This window comes from Pseudophryne corroboree, chromosome 4 (genome assembly GCF_028390025.1).
Source record: "Pseudophryne corroboree isolate aPseCor3 chromosome 4, aPseCor3.hap2, whole genome shotgun sequence".
NCBI classification, from domain to species: Eukaryota; Metazoa; Chordata; class Amphibia; order Anura; family Myobatrachidae; genus Pseudophryne; species Pseudophryne corroboree.
Window position 1 is genome coordinate 633,468,841 of NC_086447.1, and position 14,341 is coordinate 633,483,181.

At 35.8% G+C, this 14,341-nt stretch overlaps 4 non-coding genes across 4 annotated transcripts; all 4 read left to right on the plus strand.

The window, feature by feature from the left end:
• The first annotated feature begins 4,190 nt into the window (after nucleotides 1-4,190).
• TRNAI-UAU (transfer RNA isoleucine (anticodon UAU)) lies at nucleotides 4,191-4,283 on the plus strand. Its single transcript is given in 2 exon segments — nucleotides 4,191-4,228; nucleotides 4,248-4,283. It is a non-coding gene; the product is annotated as a tRNA-Ile (tRNA).
• Nucleotides 4,284-5,089: 806 nt separating this feature from the next.
• On the plus strand, nucleotides 5,090-5,182 carry TRNAI-UAU (transfer RNA isoleucine (anticodon UAU)). Its single transcript is given in 2 exon segments — nucleotides 5,090-5,127; nucleotides 5,147-5,182. It is a non-coding gene; the product is annotated as a tRNA-Ile (tRNA).
• A 2,633-nt stretch (nucleotides 5,183-7,815) lies between these two features.
• On the plus strand, nucleotides 7,816-7,908 carry TRNAI-UAU (transfer RNA isoleucine (anticodon UAU)). Its single transcript is given in 2 exon segments — nucleotides 7,816-7,853; nucleotides 7,873-7,908. It is a non-coding gene; the product is annotated as a tRNA-Ile (tRNA).
• Nucleotides 7,909-9,619: 1,711 nt separating this feature from the next.
• TRNAI-UAU (transfer RNA isoleucine (anticodon UAU)) lies at nucleotides 9,620-9,712 on the plus strand. Its single transcript is given in 2 exon segments — nucleotides 9,620-9,657; nucleotides 9,677-9,712. It is a non-coding gene; the product is annotated as a tRNA-Ile (tRNA).
• Nucleotides 9,713-14,341: the final 4,629 nt, after the last annotated feature.

A 14,341-nucleotide genomic window follows, 5' to 3' on the forward strand; every position in this document is an offset into this window, starting at 1 on the left:
TGATTTTCTGCAATATAGCATGATAATCCATACTGACAGCTCTGGATAGTACCAGCATATTTCTTGCTGGACTTGGTAATGCAAAGAACACAGTAAACAGCTTCACTTTTTCCTCAAAAATAAATAATTGACTATTAAAAACCTAACAGTCTTAAATAAGAACATCAGTAAGCACCACTGGCATAATGGATAAGTCACTGCCCTCCTAAGACAGGGGGTCCAAGTTCCATATGGGGTGGAAGTCATTACAGCAAGTGTCTCATCAATAGAGTTGATATTTTATCCTTGCTTCGACTGTAAAACAGTCTTGCAGTGTTTAGCTTGCAAAAAATGACCACAGAAGCTAAAATATGACATTTATTATGATAACATTGTTGTTGTTTTTTTTAAACCTTTTCTATCACCGTGGACAGCTTATTTAAGTACCATCTGGCATGCATGTTCCTTTGTTGCTCATCATTCATCACCAAAAATGATTTTCTTTTTCAATTCTTATGACTGTACTGATTGCATTGAATAAAATCCACATCTAGCATAACCTATCAATGTTGCAAAGCGCTCCAGTGGCTCAATTGGTCAGCGCGCGGTACTTATAAGACAGTATCTGTTGAGCAATGCCAAGGTTGTGAGTTCAAGCCTCACCTGGAGCATCTTTGTATACTGTTTTTTTTCCTTTTCTTATGTCATTAGTCATTGATTATAAACTGGTAGCCTTAATATTTAATATGATATTACAAAGGATGGAAGAAAGAAAGAAAACACACAAACATGATTGTGCATTTAAGTTGTCAGCACACATCTGCTTTGGTTCAAATGCACTGCATATCTTCCTTCAGTCAGCCAACAAAACAGCAATGGAAAAGAATAACATACTGTTGGTAAAGCAGTTGCATCAAATTGATTTTCTGCAATATAGCATGATAATCCATACTGACAGCTCTGGATAGTACCAGCACATTTCTTGCTGGACTTGGTAATGCAAAGAACACAGTAAACAGCTTCACTTTTTCCTCAAAAATAAATAATTGACTATTAAAAACCTAACAGTCTTAAATAAGAACATCAGTTAGCACCACTAGCATAATGGATATGTCACTGCCCTCCTAAGACAGGGGGTCCAAGTTCCATATGGGGTGGAAGTCATTACAGCAAGTGTCTCATCACTAGAGTTGATATTTTATCCTTGCTTCAACTGTAAAACAGTCTTGCAGTGTTTAGCTTGTAAAAAATGACCACAGAAGCTAAAATATGACATTAATTATGATAACATTGTTGTTGTTGTTGTTGTTGGTTTTTTAAACCTTTTCTATCACTGTGGACAGCTTATTCAAGTGCCATCTGGCATGCATGTTCCTTTGTTGCTCATCATTCATCACCAAAAATGATTTTCTTTTTCAATTCTTATGACTGTACTGATTGTATTGAATAAAATCCACATCTAGCATAACCAATTAATGCTGCAAAGTGCTCCAGTGGCGCAATTGGTCAGCATGCAGTACTTATAAGACAGTATCTGTTGAGCAATGCCGAGGTTGTGAGTTCAAGCCTCACCTGGAGTATCTTTGTATACTGTTTTTTTTCCTTTTCTTATGTCATTAGTCATTGATTATAAACTGCTACCTTAATATTTAATATGATATTACAAAGGATGAAAGAAAGAAAGAAAAAACACAAACATGATTGTGCATTTAAGTTGTCAGCACACATCTGCTTTGGTTCAAATGCACTGCATATCTTCCTTCAGTCAGCCAACAAAACAGCAATGGAAAAGATTAACATACTGTTGGTAAAGCAGTTGCATCAAATTGATTTTCTGCAATATAGCATGATAATCCATACTGACAGCTCTGGATAGTACCAGCACATTTCTTACTGGACGTGGTAATGCAAAGAACACAGTAAACAGCTTCACTTTTTTTCAAAAATAAATAATTGACTATTAAAAACCTAACAGTCTTAAATAAGGACATCAGTAAGCACCACTGGCATAATGGATAAGGCACTGTTCTCCTAAGCCAGTGGTTGTGGGTTTAAGTCCCGTCTGAGTTGGAAGTCATTACAGCAAGTGTCTCATCAGTAGAGTTGATATTTTATCCTTGCTTCAACTGTAAAACAGTCTTGCAGTGTTTAGCTTGTAAAAAGTGACCACAGAAGCTAAAATATGACATTAATTATGATAACATTGTTGTTGTTGTTGTTGTTTTTTAAACCTTTTCTATCACCGTGGACAGCTTATTCAAGTGCCATCTGGCATGCATGTTCCTTTGTTGCTCATCATTCATCACCAAAAATTATTTTCTTTTTCAATTCTTATGACTGTACTGATTGTATTGAATAAAATCCACATCTAGCATAACCAATTAATGCTGCAAAGAGCTCCAGTGGCGCGATTGGTCAGCACACGGTACTTATAAGACAGTATCTGTTGAGCAATGCCAAGGTTGTGAGTTCAAGCCTCACCTGGAGCATCATTGTATACTGTTTTTTTTTCTTTTCTTATGTCATTAGTCATTGATTATAAACTGCTACCTTAATATTTAATATGATATTACAAAGGATGGAAGAAAGAAAGAAAAAACACAAACATGATTGTGCATTTAAGTTGTCAGCACACATCTGCTTTGGTTCAAATGCACTGCATATCTTCCTTCAGTCAGCCAACAAAACAGCAATGGAAAAGATTAACATACTGTTGGTAAAGCAGTTGCATCAAATTGATTTTCTGCAATATAGCATGATAATCCATACTGACAGCTCTGGATAGTACCAGCACATTTCTTGCTGGACGTGGTAATGCAAAGAACACAGTAAACAGCTTCACTTTTTTTCAAAAATAAATAATTGACTATTAAAAACCTAACAGTCTTAAATAAGGACATCAGTAAGCACCACTGGCATAATGGATAAGGCACTGTTCTACTAAGCCAGTGGTTGTGGGTTTAAGTCCCGTCTGAGTTGGAAGTCATTACAGCAAGTCTCTCATCAGTAGAGTTGATATTTTATCCTTGCTTCAACTGTAAAACAGTCTTGCAGTGTTTAGCTTGTAAAAAGTGACCACAGAAGCTAAAATATGACATTAATTATGATAACATTGTTGTTGTTGTTGTTGTTTTTTAAACCTTTTCTATCACCGTGGACAGCTTATTCAAGTGCCATCTGGCATGCATGTTCCTTTGTTGCTCATCATTCATCACCAAAAATGATTTTCTTTTTCAATTCTTATGACTGTACTGATTGTATTGAATAAAATCCACATCTAGCATAACCAATTAATGCTGCAAAGAGCTCCAGTGGCGCGATTGGTCAGCACACGGTACTTATAAGATAGTATCTGTTGAGCAATGCCGAGGTTGTGAGTTCAAGCCTCACCTGGAGCATCATTGTATACTGGTTTTTTTTCTTTTCTTATGTCATTAGTCATTGATTATAAACTGCTACCTTAATATTTAATATGATATTACAAAGGATGGAAGAAAGAAAGAAAAAACACAAACATGATTGTGCATTTAAGTTGTCAGCACACATCTGCTTTGGTTCAAATGCACTGCATATCTTCCTTCAGTCAGCCAACAAAACAGCAATGGAAAAGATTAACATACTGTTGGTAAAGCAGTTGCATCAAATTGATTTTCTGCAATATAGCATGATAATCCATACTGACAGCTCTGGATAGTACCAGCACATTTCTTGCTGGACGTGGTAATGCAAAGAACACAGTAAACAGCTTCACTTTTTTTCAAAAATAAATAATTGACTATTAAAAACCTAACAGTCTTAAATAAGGACATCAGTAAGCACCACTGGCATAATGGATAAGGCACTGTTCTCCTAAGCCAGTGGTTGTGGGTTTAAGTCCCGTCTGAGTTGGAAGTCATTACAGCAAGTGTCTCATCAGTAGAGTTGATATTTTATCCTTGCTTCAACTGTAAAACAGTCTTGCAGTGTTTAGCTTGTAAAAAGTGACCACAGAAGCTAAAATATGACATTAATTATGATAACATTGTTGTTGTTGTTGTTTTTTAAACCTTTTCTATCACCGTGGACAGCTTATTCAAGTGCCATCTGGCATGCATGTTCCTTTGTTGCTCATCATTCATCACCAAAAATTATTTTCTTTTTCAATTCTTATGACTGTACTGATTGTATTGAATAAAATCCACATCTAGCATAACCAATCAATGCTGTAAAGAGCTCCAGTGGCGCAATTGGTCAGCGCTCGGTACTTATAAGACAGTATCTGTTGAGCAATGCCGAGGTTGTGAGTTCAAGCCTCACCTGGAGCATCATTGTATACTGTTTTTTTTTCTTTTCTTATGTCATTAGTCATTGATTATAAACTGCTACCTTAATATTTAATATGATATTACAAAGGATGGAAGAAAGAAAGAAAAAACACAAACATGATTGTGCATTTAAGTTGTCAGCACACATCTGCTTTGGTTCAAATGCACTGCATATCTTCCTTCAGTCAGCCAACAAAACAGCAATGGAAAAGATTAACATACTGTTGGTAAAGCAGTTGCATCAAATTGATTTTCTGCAATATAGCATGATAATCCATACTGACAGCTCTGGATACTACCAGCATATTTCTTGCTGGACTTGGTAATGCAAAGAACACAGTAAACAGCTTCACTTTTTCCTCAAAAATAAATAATTGACTATTAAAAACCTAACAGTCTTAAATAAGAACATCAGTAAGCACCACTGGCATAATGGATAAGTCACTGCCCTCCTAAGACAGGGGGTCCAAGTTCCATATGGGGTGGAAGTCATTACAGCAAGTGTCTCATCACTAGAGTTGATATTTTATCCTTATTTCGACTGTAAAACAGTCTTGCAGTGTTTAACTTGCAAAAAATGACCACAGAAGCTAAAATATGACATTTATTATGATAACATTGTTGTTGATTTTTTTTTAAATATTTTCTATCACCGTGGACAGCTTATTCAAGTGCCATCTGGCATGCATGTTCCTTTGTTGCTCATCATTAATCACCAAAAATTATTTTCTTTTTCAATTCTTATGACTGTACTGATTGTATTGAATAAAATCCACATCTAGCATAACCAATTAATGCTGCAAAGAGCTCCAGTGGCGCAATTGGTCAGCGCGCGGTACTTATAAGACAGTATCTGTTGAGCAATGCCGAGGTTGTGAGTTCAAGCCTCACCTGGAGCATCATTGTATACTGTTTTTTTTTCTTTTCTTATGTCATTAGTCATTGATTATAAACTGCTACCTTAATATTTAATATGATATTACAAAGGATGGAAGAAAGAATGAAAAAACACAAACATGATTGTGCATTTAAGTTGTCAGCACACATCTGCTTTGGTTCAAATGCACTGCATATCTTCCTTCAGTCAGCCAACAAAACAGCAATGGAAAAGATTAACATACTGTTGGTAAAGCAGTTGCATCAAATTGATTTTCTGCAATATAGCATGATAATCCATACTGACAGCTCTGGATAGTACCAGCTCATTTCTTGCTGGACTTGGTAATGCAAAGAACACAGTAAACAGCTTCACTTTTTTTCAAAAATAAATAATTGACTATTAAAACCCTATCAGTCTTAAATAAGGACATCAGTAAGCACCACTGGCATAATGGATAAGGCACTGTTCTCCTAAGCTAATGGTTGTGGGTTTAAGTCTGGTCTGAGTTGGAAGTCATTACAGCAAGTGTCTCATCACTAGAGTTGATATTTTATCCTTGCTTCAACTGTAAAACAGTCTTGCAGTGTTTAGCTTGTAAAAAATGACCACAGAAGCTAAAATATGACATTAATTATGATAACATTGTTGTTGTTGTTGTTGTTGTTGTTGTTGTTTTTTAAACCTTTTCTATCACTGTGGACAGCTTATTCAAGTGCCATCTGGCATGCATGTTCCTTTGTTGCTCATCATTCATCACCAAAAATGATTTTCTTTTTCAATTCTTATGACTGTACTGATTGTATTGAATAAAATCCACATCTAGCATAACCAATTAATGCTGCAAAGTGCTCCAGTGGCGCAATTGGTCAGCATGCAGTACTTATAAGACAGTATCTGTTGAGCAATGCCGAGGTTGTGAGTTCAAGCCTCACCTGGAGTATCTTTGTACACTGTTTTTTTTCCTTTTCTTATGTCATTAGTCATTGATTATAAACTGCTACCTTAATATTTAATATGATATTACAAAGGATGAAAGAAAGAAAGAAAAAACACAAACATGATTGTGCATTTAAGTTGTCAGCACACATCTGCTTTGGTTCAAATGCACTGCATATCTTCCTTCAGTCAGCCAACAAAACAGCAATGGAAAAGATTAACATACTGTTGGTAAAGCAGTTGCATCAAATTGATTTTCTGCAATATAGCATGATAATCCATACTGACAGCTCTGGATAGTACCAGCACATTTCTTACTGGACGTGGTAATGCAAAGAACACAGTAAACAGCTTCACTTTTTTTCAAAAATAAATAATTGACTATTAAAAACCTAACAGTCTTAAATAAGGACATCAGTAAGCACCACTGGCATAATGGATAAGGCACTGTTCTCCTAAGCCAGTGGTTGTGGGTTTAAGTCCCGTCTGAGTTGGAAGTCATTACAGCAAGTGTCTCATCAGTAGAGTTGATATTTTATCCTTGCTTCAACTGTAAAACAGTCTTGCAGTGTTTAGCTTGTAAAAAGTGACCACAGAAGCTAAAATATGACATTAATTATGATAACATTGTTGTTGTTGTTGTTTTTTTAAACCTTTTCTATCACCGTGGACAGCTTATTCAAGTGCCATCTGGCATGCATGTTCCTTTGTTGCTCATCATTCATCACCAAAAATTATTTTCTTTTTCAATTCTTATGACTGTACTGATTGTATTGAATAAAATCCACATCTAGCATAACCAATTAATGCTGCAAAGAGCTCCAGTGGCGCGATTGGTCAGCACACGGTACTTATAAGACAGTATCTGTTGAGCAATGCCGAGGTTGTGAGTTCAAGCCTCACCTGGAGCATCATTGTATACTGTTTTTTTTTCTTTTCTTATGTCATTAGTCATTGATTATAAACTGCTACCTTAATAGTTAATATGATATTACAAAGGATGGAAGAAAGAAAGAAAAAACACAAACATGATTGTGCATTTAAGTTGTCAGCACACATCTGCTTTGGTTCAAATGCACTGCATATCTTCCTTCAGTCAGCCAACAAAACAGCAATGGAAAAGATTAACATACTGTTGGTAAAGCAGTTGCATCAAATTGATTTTCTGCAATATAGCATGATAATCCATACTGACAGCTCTGGATAGTACCAGCATATTTCTTGCTGGACTTGGTAATGCAAAGAACACAGTAAACAGCTTCACTTTTTCCTCAAAAATAAATAATTGACTATTAAAAACCTAACAGTCTTAAATAAGAACATCAGTAAGCACCACTGGCATAATGGATAAGTCACTGCCCTCCTAAGACAGGGGGTCCAAGTTCCATATGGGGTGGAAGTCATTACAGCAAGTGTCTCATCAATAGAGTTGATATTTTATCCTTGCTTCGACTGTAAAACAGTCTTGCAGTGTTTAGCTTGCAAAAAATGACCACAGAAGCTAAAATATGACATTTATTATGATAACATTGTTGTTGTTGTTTTTTAAACCTTTTCTATCACCGTGGACAGCTTATTCAAGTGCCATCTGGCATGCATGTTCCTTTGTTGCTCATCATTCATCACCAAAAATTATTTTCTTTTTCAATTCTTATGACTGTACTGATTGCATTGAATAAAATCCACATCTAGCATAACCTATCAATGTTGCAAAGCGCTCCAGTGGCGCAATTGGTCAGCGCACGGTACTTATAAGACAGTATCTGTTGAGCAATGCCGAGGTTGTGAGTTCAAGCCTCACCTGGAGCATCTTTGTATACTGTTTTTTTTCCTTTTCTTATGTCATTAGTCATTGATTATAAACTGGTAGCCTTAATATTTAATATGATATTACAAAGGATGGAAGAAAGAAAGAAAACACACAAACATGATTGTGCATTTAAGTTGTCAGCACACATCTGCTTTGGTTCAAATGCACTGCATATCTTCCTTCAGTCAGCCAACAAAACAGCAATGGAAAAGATTAACATACTGTTGGTAAAGCAGTTGCATCAAATTGATTTTCTGCAATATAGCATGATAATCCATACTGACAGCTCTGGATAGTACCAGCACATTTCTTGCTGGACTTGGTAATGCAAAGAACACAGTAAACAGCTTCACTTTTTTTCAAAAATAAATAATTGACTATTAAAAACCTATCAGTCTTAAATAAGGACATCAGTAAGCACCACTAGCATAATGGATAAGGCACTGTTCTCCTAAGCCAGTGGTTGTGGGTTTAAGTCCCGTCTGAGTTGGAAGTCATTACAGCAAGTGTCTCATCACTAGAAATGATATTTTATCCTTCCTTCAATTGTAAAACAGTCTTGCAGTGTTTAGCTTGTAAAAAATGACCACAGAAGCTAAAATATGACATTTATTATGATAACATTGTTGTTGTTGTTTTTTAAACCTTTTCTATCACCGTGGACAGCTTATTCAAGTGCCATCTGGCATGCATGTTCCTTTGTTGCTCATCATTCATCACCGAAAATTGTTTTCTTTTTCAATTCTTATGAATGTACTGATTGTATTGAATAAAATCCACATCTAGCATAACCAATTAATGCTACAAAGTGCTCCAGTGGCGCAATTGGTCAGCGAGCAAAACTTATAAGACAGTATCTGTTGAGCAATGCCAAGGTTGTGAGTTCAAGCCTCACCTGGAGCATCTTTGTATACTATTTTTTTTTCCTTTTCTTATGTCATTAGTCATTGATTATAAACTGCTACCTTAATAGTTAATATGATATTACAAAGGATGGAAGAAAGAAAGAAAAAACACAAACATGATTGTGCATTTAAGTTGTCAGCACACATCTACTTTGGTTCAAATGCACTGCATATCTTCCTTCAGTCAGCCAACAAAACAGCAATGGAAAAGATTAACATACTGTTGGTAAAGCAGTTGCATCAAATTGATTTTCTGCAATATAGCATGATAATCCATACTGACAGCTCTGGATAGTACCAGCATATTTCTTGCTGGACTTGGTAATGCAAAGAACACAGTAAACAGCTTCACTTTTTCCTCAAAAATTAATAATTGACTATTAAAAACCTAACAGTCTTAAATAAGAACATCAGTAAGCACCACTGGCATAATGGATAAGTCACTGCCCTCCTAAGACAGGGGGTCCAAGTTCCATATGGGGTGGAAGTCATTACAGCAAGTGTCTCATCACTAGAGTTGATATTTTATCCTTGCTTCGACTGTAAAACAGTCTTGCAGTGTTTAGCTTGCAAAAAATGACCACAGAAGCTAAAATATTACATTTATTATGATAACATTGTTGTTGTTTTTTTTTTAAACATTTTCTATCACCGTGGACAGCTTATTTAAGTACCATCTGGCATGCATGTTCCTTTGTTGCTCATCATTCATCACCAAAAATGATTTTGTTTTTCAATTCTTATGACTGTACTTACTGCATTGAATAAAATCCACATCTAGCATAACCAATCAATGTTGCAAAGCGCTCCAGTGGCGCAATTGGTCAGCGCGCGGTACTTATAAGACAGTATCCGTTGAGCAATGCCGAGGTTGTGAGTTCAAGCCTCACCTGGAGCAGCTTTGTATAATGTTTTTTTTTTCTTTTTTTATGTCATTAGTCATTGATTATAAACTGCTACCTTAATGTTTAATATGATATTACAAAGGATGGAAGAAAGAAAGAAAAAACACAAACATGATTGTGCATTTAAGTTGTCAGCACACATCTGCTTTGGTTCAAATGCACTGCATATCTTCCTTCAGTCAGCCAACAAAACAGCAATGGAAAAATTAACATACTGTTGGTAAAGCAGTTGCATCAAATTGATTTTCTGCAATATAGCATGATAATCCATACTGACAGCTCTGGATAGTACCAGCATATTTCTTGCTGGACTTGGTAATGCAAAGAACACAGTAAACAGCTTCACTTTTTCCTCAAAAATAAATAATTGACTATTAAAAACCTAACAGTCTTAAATAAGAACATCAGTAAGCACCACTGGCATAATGGATAAGTCACTGCCCTCCTAAGACAGGGGGTCCAAGTTCCATATGGGGTGGAAGTCATTACAGCAAGTGTCTCATCAATAGAGTTGATATTTTATCCTTGCTTCGACTGTAAAACAGTCTTGCAGTGTTTAGCTTGCAAAAAATGACCACAGAAGCTAAAATATGACATTTATTATGATAACATTGTTGTTGTTTTTTTTAAACCTTTTCTATCACCGTGGACAGCTTATTTAAGTACCATCTGGCATGCATGTTCCTTTGTTGCTCATCATTCATCACCAAAAATGATTTTCTTTTTCAATTCTTATGACTGTACTGATTGCATTGAATAAAATCCACATCTAGCATAACCTATCAATGTTGCAAAGCGCTCCAGTGGCTCAATTGGTCAGCGCGCGGTACTTATAAGACAGTATCTGTTGAGCAATGCCAAGGTTGTGAGTTCAAGCCTCACCTGGAGCATCTTTGTATACTGTTTTTTTTCCTTTTCTTATGTCATTAGTCATTGATTATAAACTGGTAGCCTTAATATTTAATATGATATTACAAAGGATGGAAGAAAGAAAGAAAACACACAAACATGATTGTGCATTTAAGTTGTCAGCACACATCTGCTTTGGTTCAAATGCACTGCATATCTTCCTTCAGTCAGCCAACAAAACAGCAATGGAAAAGAATAACATACTGTTGGTAAAGCAGTTGCATCAAATTGATTTTCTGCAATATAGCATGATAATCCATACTGACAGCTCTGGATAGTACCAGCACATTTCTTGCTGGACTTGGTAATGCAAAGAACACAGTAAACAGCTTCACTTTTTCCTCAAAAATAAATAATTGACTATTAAAAACCTAACAGTCTTAAATAAGAACATCAGTTAGCACCACTAGCATAATGGATATGTCACTGCCCTCCTAAGACAGGGGGTCCAAGTTCCATATGGGGTGGAAGTCATTACAGCAAGTGTCTCATCACTAGAGTTGATATTTTATCCTTACTTCGACTGTAAAACAGTCTTGCAGTGTTTAGCTTGCAAAAAATGACCACAGAAGCTAAAATATGACATTTATTATGATAACATTGTTGTTGTTTTTTTTAAACATTTTCTATCACCGTGGACAGCTTATTTAAGTACCATCTGGCATGCATGTTCCTTTGTTGCTCATCATTCATCACCACAAATTATTTTCTTTTTCAATTCTTATGACTATACTGATTGCATTGAATAAAATCCACATCTAGCATAACCAATTAATGCCGCAAAGTGCTCCAGTGGCTCAATTGGTCAGCGCGCTGTATTTATAAGACAGTATCTGTTGAGCAATGCCGAGGTTGTGAGTTCAAGCCTCACCTGGAGCAGTTTTGTATAATGTTTTTTTTCCTTTTTTTATGTCATTAGTCATTGATTATAAACTGCTACCTTAATATTTAATATGATATTACAAAGGATGGAAGAAAGAAAGAAAAAACACAAACATGATTGTGCATTTAAGTTGTCAGCACACATCTGCTTTGGTTCAAATGCACTGCATATCTTCCTTCAGTCAGCCAACAAAACAGCAATGGAAAAGATTAACATACTGTTGGTAAAGCAGTTGCATCAAATTGATTTTCTGCAATATAGCATGATAATCCATACTGACAGCTCTGGATAGTACCAGCTCATTTCTTGCTGGACTTGGTAATGCAAAGAACACAGTAAACAGCTTCACTTTTTTTCAAAAATAAATAATTGACTATTAAAACCCTATCAGTCTTAAATAAGGACATCAGTAAGCACCACTGGCATAATGGATAAGGCACTGTTCTCCTAAGCTAATGGTTGTGGGTTTAAGTCTGGTCTGAGTTGGAAGTCATTACAGCAAGTGTCTCATCACTAGAGTTGATATTTTATCCTTGCTTCAACTGTAAAACAGTCTTGCAGTGTTTAGCTTGTAAAAAATGACCACAGAAGCTAAAATATGACATTAATTATGATAACATTGTTGTTGTTGTTGTTGTTGGTTTTTTAAACCTTTTCTATCACTGTGGACAGCTTATTCAAGTGCCATCTGGCATGCATGTTCCTTTGTTGCTCATCATTCATCACCAAAAATGATTTTCTTTTTCAATTCTTATGACTGTACTGATTGTATTGAATAAAATCCACATCTAGCATAACCAATTAATGCTGCAAAGTGCTCCAGTGGCGCAATTGGTCAGCATGCAGTACTTATAAGACAGTATCTGTTGAGCAATGCCGAGGTTGTGAGTTCAAGCCTCACCTGGAGTATCTTTGTATACTGTTTTTTTTCCTTTTCTTATGTCATTAGTCATTGATTATAAACTGCTACCTTAATATTTAATATGATATTACAAAGGATGAAAGAAAGAAAGAAAAAACACAAACATGATTGTGCATTTAAGTTGTCAGCACACATCTGCTTTGGTTCAAATGCACTGCATATCTTCCTTCAGTCAGCCAACAAAACAGCAATGGAAAAGATTAACATACTGTTGGTAAAGCAGTTGCATCAAATTGATTTTCTGCAATATAGCATGATAATCCATACTGACAGCTCTGGATAGTACCAGCACATTTCTTACTGGACGTGGTAATGCAAAGAACACAGTAAACAGCTTCACTTTTTTTCAAAAATAAATAATTGACTATTAAAAACCTAACAGTCTTAAATAAGGACATCAGTAAGCACCACTGGCATAATGGATAAGGCACTGTTCTCCTAAGCCAGTGGTTGTGGGTTTAAGTCCCGTCTGAGTTGGAAGTCATTACAGCAAGTGTCTCATCAGTAGAGTTGATATTTTATCCTTGCTTCAACTGTAAAACAGTCTTGCAGTGTTTAGCTTGTAAAAAGTGACCACAGAAGCTAAAATATGACATTAATTATGATAACATTGTTGTTGTTGTTGTTGTTTTTTAAACCTTTTCTATCACCGTGGACAGCTTATTCAAGTGCCATCTGGCATGCATGTTCCTTTGTTGCTCATCATTCATCACCAAAAATTATTTTCTTTTTCAATTCTTATGACTGTACTGATTGTATTGAATAAAATCCACATCTAGCATAACCAATTAATGCTGCAAAGAGCTCCAGTGGCGCGATTGGTCAGCACACGGTACTTATAAGACAGTATCTGTTGAGCAATGCCAAGGTTGTGAGTTCAAGCCTCACCTGGAGCATCATTGTATACTGTTTTTTTTTCTTTTCTTATGTCATTAGTCATTGATTATAAACTGCTACCTTAATATTTAATATGATATTACAAAGGATGGAAGAAAGAAAGAAAAAACACAAACATGATTGTGCATTTAAGTTGTCAGCACACATCTGCTTTGGTTCAAATGCACTGCATATCTTCCTTCAGTCAGCCAACAAAACAGCAATGGAAAAGATTAACATACTGTTGGTAAAGCAGTTGCATCAAATTGATTTTCTGCAATATAGCATGATAATCCATACTGACAGCTCTGGATAGTACCAGCACATTTCTTGCTGGACGTGGTAATGCAAAGAACACAGTAAACAGCTTCACTTTTTTTCAAAAATAAATAATTGACTATTAAAAACCTAACAGTCTTAAATAAGGACATCAGTAAGCACCACTGGCATAATGGATAAGGCACTGTTCTACTAAGCCAGTGGTTGTGGGTTTAAGTCCCGTCTGAGTTGGAAGTCATTACAGCAAGTCTCTCATCAGTAGAGTTGATATTTTATCCTTGCTTCAACTGTAAAACAGTCTTGCAGTGTTTAGCTTGTAAAAAGTGACCACAGAAGCTAAAATATGACATTAATTATGATAACATTGTTGTTGTTGTTGTTGTTTTTTAAACCTTTTCTATCACCGTGGACAGCTTATTCAAGTGCCATCTGGCATGCATGTTCCTTTGTTGCTCATCATTCATCACCAAAAATGATTTTCTTTTTCAATTCTTATGACTGTACTGATTGTATTGAATAAAATCCACATCTAGCATAACCAATTAATGCTGCAAAGAGCTCCAGTGGCGCGATTGGTCAGCACACGGTACTTATAAGATAGTATCTGTTGAGCAATGCCGAGGTTGTGAGTTCAAGCCTCACCTGGAGCATCATTGTATACTGGTTTTTTTTCTTTTCTTATGTCATTAGTCATTGATTATAAACTGCTACCTTAATATTTAATATGATATTACAAAGGATGGAAGAAAGAAA